The sequence below is a fragment of the Nannobrachium achirus genome (assembly GCF_963921795.1).
Source record: "Nannobrachium achirus genome assembly, chromosome: 7".
Taxonomy (NCBI): Eukaryota; Metazoa; Chordata; class Actinopteri; order Myctophiformes; family Myctophidae; genus Nannobrachium; species Nannobrachium achirus.
Genome location: NC_137816.1, coordinates 38,856,022 through 38,877,542, shown reverse-complemented (window position 1 = coordinate 38,877,542; position 21,521 = coordinate 38,856,022). Strand labels below are relative to the sequence as shown.

At 42.4% G+C, this 21,521-nt stretch overlaps 1 protein-coding gene and 1 pseudogene across 2 annotated transcripts in view; both read left to right on the top strand.

The window, feature by feature from the left end:
- fam189a1 (family with sequence similarity 189 member A1) overlaps positions 1-21,521 on the top strand; it is a gene marked incomplete at its 3' end in the record, with an annotated part of 166,674 nt that overhangs the window by 25,221 nt on the left and 119,932 nt on the right. The gene's annotated exons all lie outside the window — the stretch shown is intronic.
- Positions 10,557-11,884, top strand: LOC308288507 (damage-control phosphatase ARMT1-like; annotated as a pseudogene). The gene has a single exon. The product of its transcript is annotated as a damage-control phosphatase ARMT1-like (transcript).

Below are 21,521 nucleotides of genomic sequence, written 5' to 3'. Positions count from 1 at the left end.
TAATTTGTAAAACTCTTTGTCTAAAACATTTGGAGCATACACAGAGACTAGTGCTAGCATTTTACCCTCCAAGCGGATTTTAGCAACAGCTATCCTCCCGTCACTGTCAGACCAATCACCCAAAAAATCCAACCTAAGGTTACGTCTAGCCAATATGGCTACTCCCTTGGTTTTGGAAGAAGCAGCTGAAAAGGCTAAAACACGATAATGTTTATTAGCCAATCGGTTGGAATGCTCTTTTAAAAGATGAGACTCCTGTATAAATGCAAAGTCAATTGATTTAGATCGCAAAACCCCCAAAATGCTGGTTCGCTTATGCGGTATATTCGCTCCCCTTACATTGAAACTTAGAAATTTATATTCTGTCATAATTGTGGTTCAAACCATACGCACAGCAAGCACAGTAGAACATTTTAGAATTTCCTAGTTGGTCCCTCACAACAAACCTTCCCCACAGAAAAACAAAACAACCCCAAAAGGAACAGAAAGGAAAAAGCAACATCAAACGAACATAAGTTAAAGACATTAAAGGTATGTGTTCTCTTGCTGCCTTAAAGGTCTTTACATTTTGTCATGTTTCCTGACATTAATTACACAAAAAACCTGACCTTTCAACATTCTGTGGTTTTTCTGTAATCTGTAGTTTTTTGAATAATTAGGCTCAGAAAGGTGAGATTTGTCTCTGGATGTACGCATCATCATCCAGGGGAGGGTGTGGGTGTAGGGAAGGGTGTATCACCTTTTCTGTTACTTTACATTGTGTTTGCATCGGTCCAATACACCATTTACCATTTAGCATTCACCACTTTGGTTGTTGAGTTCACCCTTTTTTGTTGGTGTAATTGAGGTCAGGAAACATGACAAAAAACCTCAAAATAAGAAAATTATGAAATTTGATGTCATACTGTAAGACCTTTAATAAAGTATATTTTAAATGGCAAATACCGTATGTAACTCCGTTTTGCTAAGTCTCTCTAGGGTTCAAGTGCTTAATTCTCTATGACTCCAGAGGAACTTGGAATGGTGTGAGTCCAAAGGGAGCTCTGCTTCTATGGCTGCTCTGTCATTTCAACACCCCCCTCCCAGCAGTAGAAAAAGTAAGCCCATTAACTGACACAGTCATGCAAAAATGTTTCCCTGTCTCCTATATTAATGTGCCAGGAAGATGATTTATTCCTTTTTGGATTGACTCCATAGTCATATGAAGGATATTTATGAGCAGACTACATTAAGCCACCGATAAAGGTATGCAAGGGAGCTGGTGCAGTGTGATGCATTTAGGCTATTAGGACTGTATAAACTCAGGCAGCCTCCAATTAGAATGACTATTTCATTTTGAACAGTGGTTTCCTTTGATGGAACATTAACATGATTATTCAAGCTTAAATAAACACTTGCTGCACACCATTTGCTTAATGTGTATTAGTATGGGTTTTACCTATTGCCTCACAGCCACCAATAACTGTGATACAATTCAAAGGTGCATCTGAAAGTAGCTGTTAATTCATATGAAACATCACGCCTGACTTATACGTGGCTGTGTGCCATGTCCCGCACCGCAAATAGCTGATAGATCTGCTATTTTCAGTGCAAAACTCTAGCCCGCAATTAAATGTAAACCAGGCTTTAGTGTGACAATGAGTCTGAATAAGCTAGATTGTTGTCACTGACAATATTGTGAAGTTGAATTCCACATGGCCTGAACTAAACAAAAACTCTTTAGAGGCTGATGGCTATATTAAGTCTGATCAATTTCCAATCATTTGTATTTTACCCCATTATGTTCCATCTATCATGTACACATGAGTTAATCGAAAGCGAGGCAGAAATGTCTTTACTTAGCAGTGGCTATGTTGATTCTGAACCTCATTCTCCTTTAGGTTCTTACCAAACTAGATGTTGCAGGTTAGAGGGGGGCGATGAAAATGGGCTGAAGGTACTTCTTTGTCACTGATCGCTCCAGTGGTTTGTGAGATTAGCAAACAGACAGGCGTCAAGATAGCTAAGAAATGTCTGCTTTCACTTGATTGTCTGACATTTTGTTGTGTTTTTGTACTTCACGGAGCACGTGATGGGATTCAGTGGCAAACTCACATCCGAGTTCCAGGGCGTCCACCTTTTGTGAGTGGACTGCATTGGAGTTTATTGCCCAGAATGTTTCTACGTTTTAATGACTCGAATTGTGTTATGAACGTATGATTTAAAATTAATTCCAGGTTGTAATGTAAGTTTGTCGTCCGAAAGCATTTATATAATATACCGGTATATATATTTTATTTGGAAAGAGTAGAATTCTGGATCAATCAGTAATTGATGCAGCAAGAGGAGACACCGGTACTGTATAAAGGTGGTGGTTGATAGTTCTGGCACCGAAGACAGGGACCAGACCATAGTTATGCTTTAGTGTTGGACAAGCTCCACCAAAACAACAGCTATCAGGCCTAAGCAAAGGCATCTTGACTCGTATAAAATGACAATACAGTATGATCAGATCATACAGCAAAAGATGAACAACAGAAGGCCAAATTTTAGGTCGGATAAAGGCTAACTTAACAACCTGTACATCTACAATTCATCTTCAATAGTTGAAAGGCATGCCAAGTCAACTCAACTCTTGGATAATTTCGTACCACACTTGTCATTGGCATTGACCTTTACTGTAACAAAATCTACTGCCAGGAGGGATTATGATTATGATTATGATGTGATGATAAATGATCTACTGTATATAATAGAGAAAACAGAAACACTGCTGCTGTTCTGCTTCATTGTTGGCTTTCATTGGGAGGCTGTCATGGTTGGTTGCTGTGGAAACCATAGACCGTTGCTAAGGCTTCTCCTTGTCAGCATTGTGTGTATGTGTGTGCGCACACCCGTGCTCGTGTGTGTGTGTGTGTGTGCGTGCGTGCGTGCGTGCGTGCGCGCGTGCGTGCGTGCGTGCGTGCGTGCGCGCGTGCGTCCGGGCGTGCGTGGGTGTAGGGGAGATGAAACAAGGGGAAAAAGAAGAGGGAGCAGCTTGTACAAATTTTTAGATAAGTGTTGTTGGGTGGAACGAGTTAAAGAGCGAGAGAGTGGATGAGGGATGATAAAGTGTCGGGTAGATGGAGCTTCATGGAGGAAGAGAGAGATGTTTTATATGTTAGATGGAGGTTAGATGGAGCTTCATGGAGGAAGAGAGAGATGTTTTATATGCAGTCAATTCCAGCACTCCTTTGGTGTAATGAGATGGCCTTCACCCTTTCTGGCTCCTTCTCATTAGCAGTGGCTGCAAGACCAAAACAATTCACAGTTCACAATTGTGTGTGTGTGTGTGCGTGTGTGCGTGCGTGCGTGCGTGCGTGCGTGCGTGCGTGCGTGCGTGCGTGCGTGCGTGCACGCACTCACTCACTCGTGCATGTACAGTAAGTGTCCGTGCCCATGCGCAAGCAAGGTATAGACGAAAGTGATAGAGAGAAAGAGAGATGGGAGACGGCGAGTGTTGCATCTTTGAAGTTGTGACTTTCTGGCTTCGTCAAGGTGGTTGAAAGTCTTATTGAAGCGGAGCTCATCAACTCCTCTAATCTCTGTAGAAACGAGGACAGACATCAGATTGAACAGCCTGTTCAATGGCTGTGCAGGACCCAGCCCTGGCTCACAATTATCTAATCGTCTGAATTTAGCAACTTGCATCGTATCCTCTCTCCAACTTCCAATTTTATATTGGTGAATGTATTTTTGCTCCTATCACCCTGCTACTGTACCGGTATGTCCCCGTTAGGACATGCACTGTAGGACAGGGGTCATCAACAGGGGGTCCAGGACCCTTAGGGGGTCCTCAGAGTTACTACAGGGGGTCCTCCAATTCTTCCAATCCTTTTTTATATTAACAACTTGAACCCTAGTGTCCATATTCTGGGAACTGTAGCCAAAAATAGCAGATCTACAAGCTCACAACGCCTCGCACTGCGAGGCGTTGTGAGCTTGTAGATCGGCTATTTTCGGCAAAGAGGGTTGGTGTAGAGGGTAAAAAGAGCAGACTAAGTACAGAGTAAAAGCTGTAGGACATGTTATGAGGGATGCTGATCAAACAGAGTATCAGACGCTGCATCAGAATTCATGAAAGGTCTTGTTGAAGCATGGCTGTATTTCTGTGCGTGTGTTATTCCCAGCTCAAGCCACAACTAAGGACTTTCACATTACAATTGATCAGTCGACATGGATGTTATGATATCGGTTTTAATTCTACTGTGTCAGAAGAACGTATACTGTGTACTGTATGTCTGCTGTAGCGCCAACACCTTGGATTCTATACCTTGCACGAACCCAGACAAATAAATCCAAATAGAATGGCACTGCTGTGTGTGTGTGTGTGTGTGTGTGTGTGTGTGTGTGTGTGTGTGTGTGTGTGTGTGTGTGTGTGTGTGTGTGTGTGTGTGTGTGTGTGTGTGTGTGTGTGTGTGTGTGTGTGTGTGTGCGTGCGTGCGTGCGTGCGTGCGTGCGTGCGTGCGTGCGTGCGTGCGTGCGTGCGTGCGTGCGTGCGTGCGTGCGTGCGTGCGTGCGTGCGTGCGTGCGTGCGTGCGTGTCAGTCACATCTCCAGCATCTCTGTGCATTCCTAGGGACAGGGATGTTTTAAAAAAGGGTTTGAGAGAAGAGAGATGGAGAAGTGACTGACAGCTCAGGCTCCTAGACACAAGGGGTAAAGCAGTCCTTCCTTCCTCAGCTTATTGTTGCTGTCAGGCATGCAGAAACCTAGTATCTCCATATTATATATATATATATATATATATATATATATATATATATATATATATATATATTCTTTCATATTCTTTTGTAAATTAATCCCCTACTTCATCATACTACAGTGTCAAAACTAAAATAGCAAAAATAGCAGTAGACAGTAACATTATATTGATGAGTATTGTGCCATTTAAAGTGAAATGTTTTTCAAATAGAAATCATTAGAGGAGACATTTTGTGTTGGATGACGCGTTGGTGTGTTTGCTGGAGAGAAAGAAAGAGCAAGAGAGTGTGAGGAGGAGTGTTGACAGGGCACCCTTCATTCCTTCCTTAGTATGTGTCTGTCTCTATCATTACCCACTGGCTCTCTCTCTCTCTCTCTCTCTCTCTCTCTCTCTCTCTCTCTCTCTCTCTCTCTCTCTCTCTCTAAGTTCAGTTGAGGTTGCCATTTGTGCACAGAATATTATTTTCCCCACTGGTGTGCTATTTAGACCACAGGTGTCTTGTGAGCATCATGGGAACCTTTCCTTTAAACTCAGTCTAGATTGAGCTGCAGGAGTGCAGGTGCCCTTCACGGTCAGTCAGTATTTTACCTCCAAGGCTACTTTCCACGTTGAAGACTTTCTCGCTTCCTTCAGCAGGCCTCTTTGATGAGCGTGGCCTCCCTGTCCAATGTTGGCTATAGATGGTAGGTTTATGTGTGTGAAGCTTTTCCGTGAAGCCACACAAATCACATTGGCTGTTCAGTGGCGAGGACGCACTATACAGATAACATCAGGATAGCATCGACTTTGTTGCACTGACAAACTGCACGGAGACTACTGTGGTGATGTGTGACACTATGATTAGCACAAGTACAAAAGTGATTCACAAGAACACAGTTGGTGCAATTAAGATTAAGATATTCACAGAGGGAATATATACAGTACTCAGAGTACTGTATATATACCTAACAGGGCAACACACAATAGTACTTTATTATTCAAGAGTGACCAAAAGTTTGGCACGCTACTCCTCGCCACACACTCGCACCATATGTCAAATCGACCGGCTTCATCGGGAATTGTGGGGAATCATTTTCTGTAGAGAAAGGTTTTATAGTTTAATTGATATTAATTTAATAATAAATACATTTTCCCTATCGATCCAGGTGATGTTAGTCAGAGAGAGAGACACACATAATTAAAAATGTAACTTTTCCCAAATATGGAGATGACTGACACATGAAACTGACACAGTATGCCCTTAAATGGGCATTATAAGATATGGCTTAATATTGATGACATCAGGGATCTCCATATACAGTGTATGGGCATAAAAGGGACAACGTTCAACAAAATAATAACTGAGAGAAAAAGGCTGTTCCTGGATCTGGTGGTTGAAGTCTTGAGATATCTGTAGACCTTTTGCTTCTGTGAATGGAAGGGGAGGAACCGTATTGTTGTGAATTTGTGAAATGAGATTACGGGAATGCAGCTGAAATGGCACAGGCAAGTAGGACAATTAACGAAATCATGAAATTCCAGATGAAGACCGAGTTGGATCGAAACGTTGAACAGCAATAAACACGTGGATACTTTTTTACTGTTAGGCCTACTTATCGTTTGTCCAGCACCTGGGTGAAGGATTGGATGTGCCTGCACTATTGCCTTTGTTAAAGTAAGACATATATCTGGATACCAAATGTTTCATCTTAGTAAAATTACAGACATAGTACCTTTGTATACATAGCAATATATCACACAGTGTCTCCTACAGTATGTAGTTCTTGCTGTTTGGATTACAAGGATAATCCTTTTAGTATTTGACAACATTACCCTTGTTTGACCTCTAAAGTAATGTGATTGTGAGATTCAGACCTCTGTGTGGGTGTATGTGAACTGCATGTCTGTGCACATGGCCAGGACAGGTACGATGTTTACAGCGATATTGCTTAAAATAACAAACAGGGATGGGATCTTTGCTTGTGTATGGATCAATAAGAGAAATTACAACAACCTCAGGCCAATATTATGTATGATCATTTAAACGTGCAGCCATGAGTACAGCTTTTCCCCAAACTAATCTATAATGATTTGTGGGACCACTTATACATTCACGGTGTGTTTACTGTAGTCATACACTATTACTCAACACTTGCTCAGGTCCTTGTCTGTGTGAATGTGTGTTGTGTTTGTGTGTTTTTCATATTCCTTCCTCAAATTGCAAATTCCATATTTTTTCCAGGGGATTTATGCTGTTCTGTGTAAATTCTGCCTCTTTTGTTTTTTTTGTGACACCTCTGGTAGCTATGTGGTAATTTCAGAGCTTGTTTATTACAGTACATGTCAACACATACCGTAACTTTAAGTAATTCGTTATGTCAATCACGCCCCAGGTTTGAAACTTAGTTTGTAACTTAGCTCTCAGGGATACATCCTTCAGAATGCTCTACACACCATATTTGGGGATGAGCTTCCCTGAGTGCCCAACCCAGTCCATCAGCTTCAAGGATTGGTCAGGATTTGTGTGATGTCACAATTATAATATAAGGGGGTAGTGCACACATAATTCTTCAATATATTCACGTTGCAAGCATTAAACAAGTTATAACTTCAGAGCTTTGAAGCAAGACACACTCAAGATTCATAACTAGATATTTTGAACCTCTTGTTTGTTGATCTAAATGGCGAACACCTCTCCAGCCTCTGGCTCTACGGCCTCTGAGGCCCCAAACCCTAAGTCCAGCACCTCCACTGTGGGTGATGGAGACAATCAGGACAGTGCTTTTGAATGTAACATATGCCTGGACACGGCTAAGGATGCAGTGATCAGCCTCTGTGGACACCTTTTCTGCTGGCCTTGCATTCATCAGTGGTTGGAGTATAGGCCATACAGACAGTTGTGTCCAGTGTGCAAAGCCGGCATCAGCAGAGACAAAGTTATACCTTTATATGGACGGGGAAGTAAAGGCCAGCAGGACCCAAGAGACGGAACACCTCCACGACCACAAGGACAGAGGCATGAGTCAGAGAATCGGGCAGGAATGTTTGGCTTTGGACACGTCCAAATGTCATTTGGACACATTTGGACACCAGTCTCTCCATTTCCTAATGGGACGTACTTCAACATACATTATGGAAGACCCCCGGCTGTCCCTGGGACACCTCAACCTCACAATAAGATTGAAACGTTTCTGTCTCGCCTTACCCTGAGTGTTGGTTTGTTTGTTTTGGTATGGCTTCTATATTTAACCTAACTGTGCCAGGTAGAGTGAACGGGTTGAAGCGCAGACCAATTGCATTTATCTACAATCTTAAAGGCCATACAAACTCACAAAATCTCCCTATTTGGAAAGGCTTCCCGAACTTTAGTTCGGCGAGTCAGGACATCTGGTGGTGTAGTTTTTCCGAGGAAACGTTTGAGGACCGCCCTTCCAAGGCTCGGAATGATGCCAATCTGTAGTTACTGTATATCACCTCCCATTCCAAAGAAAAGTCTGATGTCGGAAGGAATATGTAATGTATTGCGTTTAACCTGAAAACTGCTGCTACAGTCAGTAGAGAGGGACTCTGAAAATCTGGCTTGTAACTTTTTAAAAATAATCTATTATCTTGGGCATGGAAATTAATGTTTTCACAGATTTCCATGTGTCTGTGAGCAGCTAACTGGACAGGATCTATTCTTTTTTTCTTTTTTATGACGGCATGTATCATGAACGCAACATCCAGTAACTCCAAAAGAGATTTAATTTCTGCCCATAGGGGGCACCACAAAATGCAAACACACTGGCAGAGATATGCGCTTTGAGGAACAAACGTCTCCTTTTTGTCATTTTCTGCTTTATTTGACCATGTTAGATACGACCTGGGCCTGCTGCAGCAAGGACTGGGCCTGGTGCTTTTGCGCTTTGCGTTTCTTCTTTTGTTGCTGTTGTTTGGACATTTGTCGATTGTTGGATTTGTTAGCCTCCAGTTCCCTCGGTGTGCTGGGCCACACAGCTGTGCTGGGCCACACAGCTGTGCTGGGATGCAGACCTGTAAGTGTCCATTTGGACCCCTGGTGGTCCCCTGGACCCAACGCTGAGAAACTGACTTGACAGTACACAATGGAGTACTGCAACATGCTCTATTGCTCTATGCATGTGATGTGGACACCATAGATGGTCCAAGCCCAAGATTTATTTGACGGTTCGGGATGTGAGGTGGGCCTTTGAGGAATGTCATTCCTGTATATCTTTGAAGGTGTCCAGTGCAAGCTGGACACCACCACAGTTGGTCTGGTCTTTAATTAACACCAGAGGCACTCCAGCACTCCAGCACCTTCAATATGTCACTCTCCCACTGCCACCATCATCGGGACCATCATTGTATTCACACCAGTGTTTGTCACAGAGACCAACCACTGGCTGAGTAACACTTTCTGCACCGCGTGGCTCATACAGCCTTTGCTCACAATGGAGAGCTGTACAGAGTTTTGGTGGTGATAACCTTGACCAGACATTCCATTATCCACAATAAGTTCTCAGACAATGGAACAGAAGAAAGAGAAGAAAATGACTGCATGTGTGCGTGCGTGCGTGTGTGCCAGTGTGTGTGTGTGTGTGTGTGTGTGTGTGTGTGTGTGTGTGTGTTTTATGTGGTCTTGTAAAGTGCCTTGAGAGTGGCAGCGAGTGTGGAGCATATTGTGTATGGCATATGGGCATTTTTTCATCAGTGAAGTACATCCAGAAACTTTCTTCACTTGCTCAATAAAGAATACATGTATTATATTGCAACGTCTTGGTACAAAGAGGATAATGATGAAGATAATGGCTGAGACCAAGATGCTCCAATTAAATACAGTTCTGCTCTTGTTAAGCTTGGCCTCCCTGAAAATGGAATGATTAGTAGTTTTGTTATTGTACAGTGACCCACTTTGCTCAGTAGCAGTACTATAGTGACCAAAACCTCTTTTAACAAGAAGTAACATCCAAGAATGTCTTGAACACATCACTGATGTTCAGGAAACATTGAACTCCATTAGATAGTGTCATCAACACCATTATTTTTGTCTCTAACACAATGAGTTGTTTCTATTATAAATTAATTAGCGCTCCTCTGTGAACATTGAATCTAGGCCTGTTGTGTATTAGGGAGTCAGTGCTGCTGAGATTTGAGTGATGAAATGTGTTGTTGACAAGAGTCTGAGCATGTTCAATAGGGTGATACTTGCCTCCGCTGTTGTTGTACACAGTAATGAAAGGGATGGGGAACCTTCACTTGATGTAACATTAAATCATTATCAAAGGAAAACCTTGCAGATCTTCAACCTAAATCCCATTGTTCCAACTTCTGATAAAGTGCTGGAGAATCTTTTTGATTTGAGTGATGAAATGGGTTGTTGACAAGAGTCTGAGCATGTTCAGGGTGATACTTGCCTCCGCTGTTGACATCACAGCTGAATGTATCATAGAACTGGCCTCAAACTATACCTCCCAACAGAGCTTTGCCGCTCAATAACCTGAGCAATGATGGTAGCTAGTATAGATAGACATGCATACTGCTGATGTCATGAAGCTGATATCATATAGGGTACTGGTGTCATAGTCTGGTCTCTAAGTACTTTGTATATTGCCCCTGCAGTGAAGGCAGCACGACCGTCAGACTTTAACTGGTATCTGGTATCATAAATAGGCTTGCCTACACTGACAATAGGTACTGACAATGTAGTCAGCTTGTCTATATTTTATTCTATATAAAGTTAATTAATGTGGGCATTGTATGCATTGTCTCAAAGGGTATTTTGTATTAACAATTGTTTCTCTGCATGTTCTGAGCCTTATTCAGCTGCAATAATAATACACATGGTCTGTGAAATGATGGCAGCAAATCAATCTATGCAGGGCCATCCTCCTCCCCTGTCTGCTAAAGTGGTTGGGTCATTTGCTTATTTGACTCTGAGAGACAGATTGCCGAGCATCTTGACCAAAGTTATAGATACCATCCATCGCAACGAAGACAGGTTTTTTGAAGAGTATGGAGAGAAGGGTGTCCAAGCAGAGAAGGCGACGATTGCTCTGCTGTCTAAGCTAATGAATGAAATGCAAACAGACAAGACAGTTTTGGCCTTGTCGGATGGTCTGAAAGATACAGACTCGTGGAATCGTTACTTGCAGAGACAGCAAGAGGAACCGGACTCTGTCAGCTGGTTTAAGTCTCCATGGCTCTACGTGGAGTGCTATATGTACCGCAGAATCCCCCCATCAGTGACTTTGATGTGTTCAGTGAGGGAAAGACTAATAGTTTCTTCGAGTCTCAGCAGGCGGTGATTACACTGTGTACATACCTGCAAGGCCTCTACAATAACATGGAAGTACTCTCAGAGACACAGCTGATGGAGCAGTTCTATAAACTGTTACAGGTGTCTCTGTGGGGAAACAAGTGTGACCTGTCTATCTCCGCTGGGCAAGACAACTCTCAGAAGGCCAGTCCCATTGATTCCCTTTCTAACCTCCAACCCTTCATCCTGGTGGATGACTCCAACAAGGTATGGTTGGCACTTATTTCTGCCAAGAAGCCAGGAGAGTCCAGCAGACCGACCCCAGGCAGAGTGGACATTGTCCTGGACAACGCTGGGTTCGAGCTGGTCACTGATCTGGTCCTAGCCGACTTCCTGCTCCGTGCCGGACTCGCCCGCGAGGTCCACTTTCATGGCAAATCCATGCCCTGGTTTGTCTCGGATGTCACCGCCAACGATTTCCATTGGACCATCCGGCAGACCATGGCAGCCAATCACGAGTGCATGTCCAAAAGCGGTGTCCAGTGGCAGAGCTACATGCAGGAGGGTGTCTGGACCTATCACGACCATCCGTTCTGGACGCAGCCCCACCAGTTCTGCCAAATGGCAGCCGACGCGCCCGACATGTATGCCACACTGCAGAGGGCAGACCTGGTACTTTTCAAAGGAGACCTCAACTACAGGAAGCTGACCGGGGACCATGAATGGGACCACGTGGCGGCCTTTGAAACGGCACTACAGGGTTTCGGGCCTGCCCCGCTGTGCAGCCTGAGGACTCTGAAGGCCAACATACAGCTTGGTCTGCAGCCAGGTCAGGGGGAGAAGCTGAGCTCCCAAGATCCAGACTGGATGACCAGCGGCAAGTATGGAGTGATTCAGTTCTACAGCCCACACACCAAACAATAAGACTGGTCATCAGGGGCGTCACAAGGGGAGGGGGGGGGGACTGAGTTACTAGGGCCCAAGGTGGAGGGGCCTTCATTATTTTATACTTTAGCTATTGAAAAATAGCAGATACACAAGTTCACAGCGCTGCAAGCTTGTAGATCTGCTATTTTTGAAAAGTCGTGAAAATGTGTCTAAATCTTTGAATATGTGTATTTTTTAAGCAAACATTTGTAACTTAAATTTTGCTTCTGGGGCGTCCCTGGAACTATTATTTTGAGATAATGGCCGTGGCCAAATACGATATCATTTTGGGGGTCTTTCACATGAAAAGGTTTGAGCACCACTGACATGGAAATATAGGTTTTTCAAAATTAAAAGACTTGCACAAATTTTCACGATTTTTCAAAAATAGTTAAAGCACAAAATAATGCGTTCCCAGTCTAAATGGGTTGAACCCCCTCCCCCTATGAAGAACATTCATGGGGGGCCGACAGTGAATCCTTGTACCCAGGGCCCAGAATGTGGTGCGACACACCTATTGGTCATGGGAAGAGTCATTGAACAATCAGCAGGCCTAGGGGTCATTAAAATGTCTGTAACACGGGCAAATGTGTCCGTGGCAAAGACTTTAGTCTTGTCCTTGGCAAATTTTAGATTTTCTTTTTTACATCCATCATAATGTTTTGATCATAAGACTCAATTACTGAATGTGAAGTCTCCAGGTTTTCTCCAGAATGGATGACACTGATATATGACACATTATGAGCCCAATAGTAGTGGTTCTCAAATGCTTTGTTTCCAAGGACCCCCATAGCTCTGAGAGTGTACAAATGGAACCAAATGAGCCCCTTAAGAGTCCATTTGGTTCCATTTGTACATACACACTCTGAGTTACAGACCTGTTGTGGTCAATCCGGGATATATATCTCTTTATGTTTCTGTAAATATTATTGTCCACTCATATCCGTGGCAAAAAAATAGGCTATTTAAGCAGAGACGTTGTGGACGACGGATACGGCAACCGGAAATGAATCGGTGTATGAATGTGTGTGTGAATCTAATGTACATTGTAAAGTGCTTTGGATCTTCAGTTGCTGCTTGCAGCTATAACGTGGTATATTCTACTCTTATTGGTCCCTGCTTCTCTGTAATTTGAGATTGACACTGCAAATTACAAGTTAGACTGATCAATTTGTGGGAATGGTCACAGACGACAGGTCAGAAGAATTATAAACTCTTAAAATCATTGAGAGTCTGCTTTATATAGTACCGGTATGTGTGGTGTATGCTGCTTGCATCTCTTTACATGTTCTTTAAATAGAATATTTCATAATTGAGGACATGAGTTGACAGACCACCGCTTATGGTTTGGAATTCCCCATGTTAGAAAACACGAAGCAAAACAAATCCAACATCATTCGTTTTTAAGTAAGAAACCAAGCTACAGCACAAGAGCCAATCTCAAACATATCTTAAACTTAAAAGTACCAGACCACAACCAATACAATGCATGTTATTATCTGATCACAGCCTCCTCCATATATTGTTCATGAAAGTTATTTAGCTTAGATTTCATACGTACGTACCGTATTTGTTTACATTTTTACAAGTCATTAAATTGTTACTAAACATTTGAATTGCAAATGTAAATCTGGACTATTTTCAGTTAAAGTTTTTAAATCAATCTGGGTTACGGGTTCATTTGGGTCCTTTTTTAACTTTCAGAGTTAATTTAACACTGTGGATTTTACGGGGAAATCGCGCTCTTTCGAACAACCATGATTTCGACCTGAGGGTTAGCGACTCACTCCATGGAGGTCAGGGTTAGGGTAAGGGTTAGAGTCGGGTGTCGAAAAGATGACATGTAGTAACAGCGATACTGGGTATCCTCCATGTGAGCCTTGTTTCTTGGCAAGCAGTGGGTCCGTGGAGTCATGTTGAAAAACAATGTGAATGAGAAAACAGCATGTCAACACCATGGCTCTTCTTGTTGCTAGCTTGGTTTGACAACCGTTGTCTTTAATGTGATAATTGGACACAGCAATCTGCACAATGTGCACAGTATGAAATCAATGGAATATAGCTAGAAGCCACACAATTACTGTAGGCCTACAGTATACTGAGATGAAGACCCAGATGCTTCTCCCTTATCTCTCTTGGAGCACCAATGCGTTTGGTGTTTCACAGTTGCACAATGCATACAAAGGAACCTATTGTAGCGTCCCCTTATCTGGTCATAACTTCTGCCACTGAGTGAGATATTTTTTGGAGCTGTGTGAAGCACAGGCTCCCTATACGTGGCCGTGTGGGTCTGTGTGTCTGTGTGTCTGTGTGTGTGTATGTAGCCTGAACTTCCTAAACTTCGGCACGCCACTAGTCCCACAGTTTTGCCACCACACACTCGCGCCATATGTCAAATCGACCGGCTTACTCGGGAATCGTGGGCTATTACTTTTCTAAGAGAAAGGTTCTATAGTTTAATTGATATTAATTTATTAGTGAATTAATTTTCCCCATTGACTTATAATGGGAATCGCAAAAACTCACATTCAATTATTTGTCTCTCGCAAACCATAGGGGCTAGAGTTTCAAGACTTGGAGAGGAGGTTCATAATGATTTCAAGGATTAAATAAAAAATAATTGTGTCATTTGGCCGCATGGTGGCGCCATAACACCCCACTTTACGTTTTGGCCTGTAACTCTTGAACCGTAGGTCGGAAAATTAAAAATATTTTTTCCCTGGATTCCTTGGGTCATGACGCATCTCCCCATATAGGCCACGCCCATTTGCGCCATGATAGATTTTCCGCCATCTTGAATTTTCTCCAAAACACACTTTTTGCTCCTTTTCCTACATATTTTCTTCAAATGTCACAAAAAACGGTACACATGATCCACACACACACACACACACACACACACACACACACACACACACACACACACACACACACACACACACACACACACAGCTCCACTTCACACGGGTGTGATTTTTTGGCACAGGGGGTTGTTGGCCGGATTGGTGAGCTGTGGGTCATCATGAGTTGGTCTCCCGCTCGGGGCGCTGCACTTAACGGCTGTTTCAATATCTCTACTGTCGGTTGGAAACCTTGTACTGTATGTCCAATACGTACCAATGGATCCAATATAGTTATTTAGTCCAACTTTTTCAGGCCCAGGACACTTAATTGAGAGAGAGATGAAGCAGGGACCCCCACAACTTTTTCATATACAGTAGTCCATATACAGTAGTTTCATTGTTTGACAGCACAATCATCAGTGTATTTTGGATTCATGTCAATTTGTGTTTTCGGATACTTACTAAAACTTGACCTTTCACTCTGTACTTAGTCTGCTATTTTTCCCCTCTACACCAAAGCTCTTTGCCGAAAATAGCCGATCTACAAGCTCACAACGCTTCGCGCTGCGAGATGTTGTGAGCATGTAGATCTGCTATTTTTGGCTAAAGTTCAGAGAATATGGAGATACCGGTATATTATATAATATAAAACAGGAGGAAAAAAACATTTTATCACTCAAAGATTTGGTGGACCCCCTGTAGTAACTCTGAGGACCCCCTAGAGGTCCCGGACCCCCTGTTGCAGACCCCTGCTCTATACTTTTCATTGGTTCAATAACTTATAAAACCCCAGCGTTTAGTTTTTTTTTCTCCAAAATATCAGATTTCGTGTGACACTGTAACATGAAGTAGAGCTTTAATTTACCCCCCCCCCCCCCCCCCCACCACCACCACCTCAAAAGAAGAAAAAAAAACACACAAGAAAGTTGAAATATGGAGATACAGCGTTTCTGCCTGTCAGCAACGATATCCATCAACAGGCATTAATCTGCATGTGGTATTAATGTTGTGCTAAGTTGGCATGGAGGCTTGTGAAGGAAATAGCCATGTCTTCATCTCTATAAATGGCTGCGTAGATGATCATCCTGCTCTCACCATGAAACAGGTTATATGCCCAGGTGCGGTGCGTTCTTAGAACTAATCGATTTGGAAAATAGCTCCTGATATCTGTGAAATGCAGATTTGACTCGCATTATGTGACCGGTCACATCAACTGATACTAGGTGTGAGTGATGGATAGGAATTAAACCCACAACCTAGAACTATCTCTGTCATCAACAGTGGTGAAATATTCATCCCCTGCTTGACTCCAAGTAAACTCCTGATCAAATATTACTCAACTAAGATGAAAGTTGCTCTGTCAAATTTGTACTTGACTTAAAGTCCTGCTATTCTTGCTTTTTAAAATGCTGCATTGATATGTAGACATTAAAACAATTCTTATTTCGACACAACAGCTCTAAGGTAAAGTTATTTGGTTCAATATTGAAAATGAGAGGTACTGTACAGATTCTCAAAACATGTAGTACAGAAAGTAGTACAGTAAACGTACTTTGTAAAATCCAGTTTCCACCACTTATGTGACTCAAACATACCAAAACTTAAGAACACTAATCGGACTCCTCGTCCTCGGGAAAGTAGGGTGTGCAATACCGTGAAATCCCAGTCCAGATGAACTCACTGATTGCATACACCGATATTTGCCCTCAACACAGAAAACCCAGAAGTACATTCTCTTTCATAAAGACACAGAACTCTAACTCAAACACAGTTCTACTGTATGTCTGCAGTCTCCGCGCGCACACACACACACACACACACACACACACACACACACACGCGCACACACACACACACACACACACACACACACACACACACACACACACACACACACACACACACACACACACACACTTCTAAATATGTCAGACTCGGTTCCATTACAGTACATTCTTGCTACAGTCAAATTATACAGTGTACCTTGGATTGGATTTGTTTTCCTGTCTCTTCTATTCACCTTTATTGCCTAAATAATGCTGCGTCGTATACGATGATGTTGTGGGCCAAAAATAGCATATTTTTAAGCTCACACCGCGTCGGCGTGTTGTTGTATTTTTGGTGCACGACACCATCTTACCACAAAGTATAAATCAGGGGCAGCATCCTAACTGCTCTGACCGCAGGCCACCATGTCTGGCTGACATGTAATTGAGAAGACAGTCTGCTCTACTAGCACAGCAAGAGATAAAGTTGCATTGTGCAATATTTTCTATTGTCACAAGACCTGAAAAATATTTGTGATAGGTACCTACCAACATGATCGCACACCGGCTGCACGTTTTTTTTTATTCATTTTTTACTTCCGTTCCTAAGTATGTAGTCAAAGTCCAGCCTGAGATACAGTAGCAGATAAGTATGGTACATGTAGCTAAGTCTGTGGGGTGCATATTGTCCCGAACTGTATGGTTTTGACACATAACAGCATAATTACCCTTGTTTATCATAAGTAGCCATGTACTGTATAGGGCTTTAATACAAAATATATTAAAAACATGTTACATAATCTGTCTTTTATAAAGAAACACATGGCAGGAGCATGACATGATTGTGTAATGTTGAACGGGCACAAAACGGTCAGAGAAGAGTGAAGGAATAGATTGGATTTCTTCTTCACCTGTAGTGCTGCAATTGCAATTGCCTTGCAGCATAACCGCCACACCACTCATCTGCACTCACAGGGACCAGATTCTATGTATTTCTGTTTAAAGTAGCCAATTATTTTTTATTATCCCCTTTTCTACCCACTTTAGTCATTATGACAATTAATTCCTCTCACTGCTTACCGCTGCCATTGTACCCTACTGGCCCAACTGCCAGTGAGGAGCCTCCACTGGTAAGACCTAAAGCCTTTGGATTCCGATGTTGCGTTCAGGGGCGTCACAAGGGGGGTAAATGTGGGACTGAGTTACTAGGACCCATGGTGGAGGGGCCTTAATTATTTTATACTTTAGCTATTGAAAAATAGCAGATATACAAGCTTGTAGATCTGCTATTTTTGAAAAGTTCTGAAAATGTGTGCAAATCTTTGAATATATGTTTTTTTTTTTTTTTTTTTAAGATTTGTTTTTGGGCTTTTTATGCCTTTATTTGATAGGACAGTAGGCTGACAGGAAATGGGTAGAGAGATGGGGAATGACATGTGGCAAAGGTCGTCCGGATCGGGAATCGAACCGGCGACGCCAGCAGGCATCATAGCCTAGTATATGGTACGCGCCTTGAACACCAGGCCAGCGGGCGCCCCTGAATATATGTATTTTTAAGCGAACAACTCAAAGTTTGCTTCTGGGGTCCCTGAAACTAAATAATTTCAGATGGGGGTCCATGGCCAAATACATATTTTGGGTGTCCTTCACATGAAAATGTTTGAGCACCACTGACAAAACACTCGGTGCCGCGCTGTGAGCTTGTATATCTGCTATTTTTCAATAGTTAAAGCACAAAATAAGGCGTAATAATGCGTTCCCAGTCTAAATGGGTTAAACCCCCTCCCCCTATGAAGAACATTCATGGGGGGCCCGCAGTGAATCCTTGTACCCAGGGCCCAGAATTTGGTGTGACACCCCTGGTTGCGTTTGTCCGACTCTCCCCATTACTAACCCTATCTCTAACCCTAACCGCATGCGTAGCCATGTAGTCGGAGTAATGAGATGTCGGACTGACGTATTCCTCCCAGAGCCTTCGTCCTACTCAACACTCCTCGCCCAACCGCCTCAGCCCTTAGGAGTAACATGCAGTGACACATATCACCCTTTCCACCCGGCTTGCTTCTGCCGAACACGAGCCAATTGTGTTCGTATAGATAGACGCTTGACAAATCAGGGACCTGATGGACTGTTTATTAACTTTCATCCTGTTGTCCCTTTTTCAGCCATGTTATTATTATACATAACAAAAAAAAGAATCGGATATTCAAATTCACGGCGCATCGCAATTTTCACGATGTGTTGTGTGGATAGGGTTTAAGTGATGAAAGCCAAGTCACAGTGGCAAATCTCATGGCTTTAATCAGGTTTACACAAACCACCGGATGCCAGCTGCCTAGGCTCAGTGCAGTCATCGCTATTTACATGCATTTACTCTGTTGTGGGAATATGCTGCATAGAAATAGCGACGAGTACACATCTGAAATGCATCAGCCCTCCTTGAAGTGTCACACTTGTGTATTTAATTTAGTCTGTGACTGGTGACACCCAGAATGAGATAAATACTATGAGCTTGAGATGAGGCATTGAGGACGCCTCTCAGTGTTGGAGAAAGATCTATCATCTGCTTTACATGTGCGTGTGTGTGTGTGTGTGAGCGTGCATGCGTGTGTGAGTGTGAGATAGAAATTAGAGAGGAGTAATAAAATGTGATGCATGGTTCTAATCATTGGCTGATGACTTTGCCAGTGATAATTGCCTCTTGACTTGAAGGCGTTGCTCAACCACTTCCCTGCCAGTGACAGTGTGGTGTTTTTCTTAGTAGTTTTCTTCTAATGACTTGCACAGTTTGTGGTCGAGGTCCGCTGTGAATAGACTGCAGTTTTGCCACCACACCGACAACCAGAACGAGGTGGTGGGACTGTCCCGTCCAAATTCCTGAGTGCTAATTTAACTCTTAATCGTACTTAATCATACAACAGTGTCAAACTAACAATCAAGGCACTAAATGACAAACCATGTTGCATAGAAAAAATAGCTGATGTACAAGCTCACAAAGGATCCAATCGGACGTCTTTGGAGCTTTTAGTTCAGCTTCATCTTAAAAAAATTGTATTTGAAGACTTTGCCAATGACCAAAACAGGGGCGCCAAGTTGAAAGTGGTTAAAAACAGTGTACAGATGGAAATGAGAGTGAGCTAGAATTAACACAATGTAATAACATTACATGCAGTTTATATTAAAAACAATATATAATACCAATTACCAAAGCATGAATTAGATTTGGGGGCAATTTAGATGGAGTTATTCTAGAAGTGATAGACTGATTGTATTGTAGACGTGAGCACATGTCTCTCTCTCTCTCTCTCTCTCTCTCTCTCTCTCTCTCTCTCTCTCTCTCTCTCTCTCTCTCTCTCTCTCTACTACTACTATACTACAATATTTGCTCCCTCCATATCACACACATATATACACGACGTGTATGTATATACACGTCGTGTATGTGTGTGATATGGACACACACACACACACACACACACACACACACACACACACACACACACACACACACACACACACACACACACACACACTCACACTCAACTCAGCCTCCACAAAGTTTTTTTTGTTATCAAATATTTTTATTTTCCATAATCAAAAGAAAAATGCAATTAACAGACAAACAACACAAACAATAGTAAAACAAGAAAAGGAAAAGAAAACCCACCCACCCCCTTTCCCCGGACCAACACGGAATGTACAATAGTGCATGCCTGTGCTAGGCTGTTACCACTATATAGTGATTTCTTGAATCATAGCCTTAAGCTTATCTGCAATGTCCGACCACATATTAATGTTTTCTTCTTTTGCTCCGTGTAACCTTGCTATCGACTGCTCTAAATATACTATATCTAGAAAGGTTAAGGCCCACTGGCGAAACGTTAACGTATGAGGAGGTTTCCACCGTGTAGCTACCATCTTCTTCGCCGCCGTTACACCAGCAAAGAAGATGCGCTTGCGTATATTGTTTAGTTGCAACTGTGAGACGTCATTTAATAAAAATAAAGAAGGAGAAGATATGATATTGATACTAAAAATAGTTGAAAGTTTTGAGGCAACCATATTCCAGAATGACGACACATTTGGGCATTCCCAAACCATGTGAAGGAAGGTACCAATACTATTTGAGGCGCAGAGAGTGCAGTTGGGATTATTCAAAATCCTCATAGCACATAGTCTGCGGGGAGTTAAATAAGTCCGATGAACAAAATTTAAATGAATTTAGCCTCCACAAAGTTTTTTTTTGTTATCAATTATTTTTATTTTCCATAACATGAAATTAGAGACATACATATGAATAGAACAAGAAAAAGTAAAACATTAATCAAAAGAAAAATGCAATTAACAGACAAACAACACAAACAATAGCAAAACAAGAAAAGGAAAAGAAAACCCACCCACCCCCTTTCCCCGGACCAACACGGAATGTACAATAGTGCATGCCTGTGCTAGGCTGTTACCACTATATAGTGATTTCTTGAATCATAGCCTTAAGCTTATCTGCAATGTCCGACCACATATTAATGTTTTCTTCTTTTGCTCCGTGTAACCTTGCTATCGACTGCTCTAAATATACTATATCTAGAAAGGTCAAGGCCCACTGGCGAAACGTTAACGTATGAGGAGGTTTCCACCGCGTAGCTACCATCTTCTTCGCCGCCGTTAATCCAGCAAAGAAGATGCGCTTGCGTATATTGTTTAGTTGCAACTGTGAGACGTCATTTAATAAAAATAAAGAAGGAGAAGATATGATATTAATACTAAAAATAGTTGAAAGTTTGGAGGCAACCATATTCCAGAATGACGACACATTTGGGCATTCCCAAACCATGTGAAGGAAGGTACCAATACTATTTGAGGCGCAGAGAGTGCAGTTGGGATTATTCAAAATCCTCATAGCACATAGTCTGCGGGGAGTTAAATAAGTCCGATGAACAAAATTTAAATGAATTTGTTGATGGTCTGGATTTCTAGAAGATAGCCTAATGTTAGACCATACTGTGTCCCAACAAAAGTCAGGGTCCA